The 3,508-nt window shown below is 33.8% G+C and overlaps 1 non-coding gene across 1 annotated transcript; it reads right to left on the reverse strand.

Moving 5' to 3' along the window:
* Window positions 1-2,093: 2,093 nt before the first annotated feature.
* On the reverse strand, window positions 2,094-2,197 carry LOC127746842 (small nucleolar RNA R71). The gene has a single exon (XR_008008654.1). It is a non-coding gene; the product is annotated as a small nucleolar RNA R71 (small nucleolar RNA).
* Between the last annotated feature and the right edge of the window lie 1,311 nt (window positions 2,198-3,508).

Consider the following 3,508-nt stretch of genomic DNA (forward strand, 5'->3'; position numbering starts at 1 on the left):
TATTCAAATTCTTTTGGACTGAGGCTTCAACTAATCACCACAATGCCTGTAATGCCCTGCTGAAGTTTGGCTGGCTATTAAGCCATGTCCAATTTCTGGACCGGAGCTTTAGACTAACATTGAAAGATTCTTGGAATTCTTATTAAAAATTTTGAATTTCTTATTTTATTTTTCCTATATGTTTTCGAAAAAATATACAAAAATCCAAAAAAAATTATAAAATCATAAAAATAAAAAATATTTTGTGTTTCTTGTTTGAGTCTTGTGTCATGTTTTAAGTTTGGTGTCAATTGTATATTCATCTTGTTCTTGCATTTTTCAAAAATTCATGCATTCATAGTGTTCTTCATGATCTTCAAGTTGTTCTTGGTAAGTCTTCTTGTTTGATCTTTAAATTTTCTTGTTTTGTGTTGTATGATATTTTTTATGTGCATTTTTGCATTCATAGTGTCTAAACATGAAAGATTTCTAAGTTTGGTGTCTTGCATGTTTTCTTTGCATCAAAATTTTTTTCAAAAATATGTTCTTGATGTTCATCATGATCTTCAAAGTGTTCTTGCTGTTCATCTTGACATTCATAGTGTTCTTGCATGCATCATTGGTTTTGATCCAAAAATTTTCATGTTTTGGGTCATTTTTATGTTTTTCCCTCTCATCATTAAAAATTCAAAAATAATATATATATATATATCTTTTCCTTATTTCTCTCAAAATTTAAAAAATTTGAGTTGACTTAGTCAAAAATTTTTTAAAATTAGTTAGTTCTTATAAGTCAAGTCAAATTTTCAATTTTAAAAATCTTATCTTTTCAAAATCTTTTTCAAAAATCAAACCTCTTTTACTTTTATCTTATGATTTTTGAAAATTTAAAACTATTTTCAAAATCTTTTTCTTATTTTATTTCAAATTTTCGAAACTTAACTAACAAGTAATGTGATTGATTAAAAAATTTTAAGTTTGTTACTTTATTGTTAAGAAAGGTTCAATCTTTAAATTCTAGAATCATATCTTTTAGTTTCTTGTTAGTCAAGTAATTAATATCTTTTTATCATATCTTTTTAAATCATATCTCTTTCAAAAATTTGATTTCAAAATATTCCTTCTAACGTCTTATCTTCTTATCTTTTTAAAATTAATTTTCAAATCTTTTTCAACTAACTAATTGACCTTTTGTTTGTTTCTTATCTTTTTCAAAACCACCTAACTACTTTTTCCTCTCTAATTTTAAAAATTTCTCCTTCCTTTTTAAAATTCTTTTTTTAATTAATTAATTATTTTAAATTTTAATTTTAATTTTATTTCCCTGTAATTTTTGAAAATCACTAACTCTTTTTCAAAATTTACTTTCGAAATTCTCCCCTCTCATCTTCTTCTATTTATTTATTTATTTACTAACACTTCTCTTCATCTCACAAATCTGAACCTATCTTCACCCTTGTGTTTGGATTCTTAACTCTTCTCCTTCTTCTATTCCTTTCTTCTTCTACTAACATAAAGGAATCTCTATACTGCGACATAGAGGATTCCTCTTCCTTTTTAAGTTTTCTTCTTTCTCATATGAGCAGGAACAAGGAAAAAGGCATTCTTGTTGAAGCTGATCCTGAACCTGAAAGGACTCTGAAGAGGAAACTAAGAGAAGCTAAATTACAACAATCCAGAGATGACCTTACTGAAATATTTGAACAAGAAAAGGATATGGCAGCCGAACCCAACAACAATAATGCAAGGAGGATGCTTGGTGATTATACTACACCTACTTCCAAGTTTGATGGAAGAAGCATCTCAATTCCTGCCATTAGAGCAAACAATTTTGAGCTAAAACCTCAACTAGTTGCTCTAATGCAACAAACTGCAAGTTTCATGGACTTCCATCAGAAGATCTCTACCAGTTTTTAACTGAGTTCTTGTCGATCTGTGAGACTGTTAAGACTAATGGAGTAGATCCTGAAGTCTACAGGCTCATGCTTTTCCCTTTTACTATAAGAGACAGAGCTAGAACATGGTTGGACTCACAACCTAAGGATAGCCTGGACTCTTGGGATAAGCTGGTCACGGCCTTCTTGGTTAAATTTTTTCCTCCTCAAAAACTGAGCAAGCTTAGAGTGGATGTTCAGACCTTCAAGCAAAAAGATGGTGAATCCCTCTATGAAGCTTGGGAAAGATACAAGCAGATGACCAAAAAGTGTCCTTCTGACATGTTTTCAGAGTGGACCATGATAGATATATTCTATTATGGTCTGTCTGAGTTCTCTAAGATGTCATTGGATCATTCTGCAGGTGGATCCATTCACCTAAAGAAAATGCCTACAGAAGCTCAAGAACTCATTGACATGGTTGCAAATAACCAATTCATGTATACTTCTGAGAGGAATTCCGTGAGTAATGGGACACCTTAAATGAAGGGAGTTCTTAAAATTGATGCTCTGAATGCCATATTGGCTCAGAACAAAATGTTGACTCAGCAAGTCAACATGATTTCTCAAAGTCTGAATGGATGGCAAAATGCATCCAACAGTACTAAAGAGGCCTCTCCTGAAGAAGACGCTTATGATCCTGAAAACCCTGCAATGGCAGAGGTAAATTACATAGGGGAAGCCTTTGGCAACACTTATAACCCCTCATGGAAAAATCATCCAAATTTCTCATGGAAGGATCAACAAAAGCCTCAATAAGGCTTTAATAATGGTGGAAGAAACAGGTTTAGCAATAGCAAGCCTTTTCTATCATCTTCTCAGCAACAGACAGAGAATTCTGAGCAGAGCACCTCTAACTTAGCAAATATAATCTCTGATCTGTCTAAGGCCACTCTAAGCTTCATGAGTGAAACAAGGTCCTCCATCAGAAATTTAGAGGCACAAGTGGGCCAGCTGAGTAAGAAAGTCACTGAAACTCTTTCTAGTACTCTCCCAAGCAATACTGAAGAGAATCCAAAAAGAGAGTGCAAGGCCATTGACATAATCAACATGGCCAAACCTAGAGAGGAAGGAGAGGACGTGAATCCAATTGAGGAAGACCTCAGGGGACGTCTCTCAAGTAAGAAGGAGTTTCTTATTGAGGACTTAAAGGAATCTGAAGGTCATATAGAGACCATAGAGATCCCATTAAACCTTCTTCTGCCATTCATGAGCTCTAAAAACTATTCTTCCTCTGAAGAGGATGAAGATGTAACTGGAGAGCAAGTTGCTCAATATCTAGGAGCTATCATGAAGCTGAATGCCAAGTTGTTTGGTAATGAGACTTGGGAAGGTGAACCTCCCTTGCTCATTGGTAAACTAGATACATGGGTTCAGCAAACTTTACCTCAAAAGAAATAAGATACTGGTAAATTCTTAATACCATGTACCATAGGCACCATGACCTTTGAAAAGGCTCTGTGTGACCTAGGGTCAGGCATAAATCTTATGCCACTCTCTGTAATGGAGAAGCTGGGATCATTGAGGTACAGCCTGCCATATTCTCATTGCAAATGGCAGACAAGTCAGTAAGACAAGCTTATGGATTGGTAGAG

This window comes from Arachis duranensis, chromosome 4, assembly GCF_000817695.3.
Source record: "Arachis duranensis cultivar V14167 chromosome 4, aradu.V14167.gnm2.J7QH, whole genome shotgun sequence".
In the NCBI taxonomy this organism is placed as follows: domain Eukaryota; kingdom Viridiplantae; phylum Streptophyta; class Magnoliopsida; order Fabales; family Fabaceae; genus Arachis; species Arachis duranensis.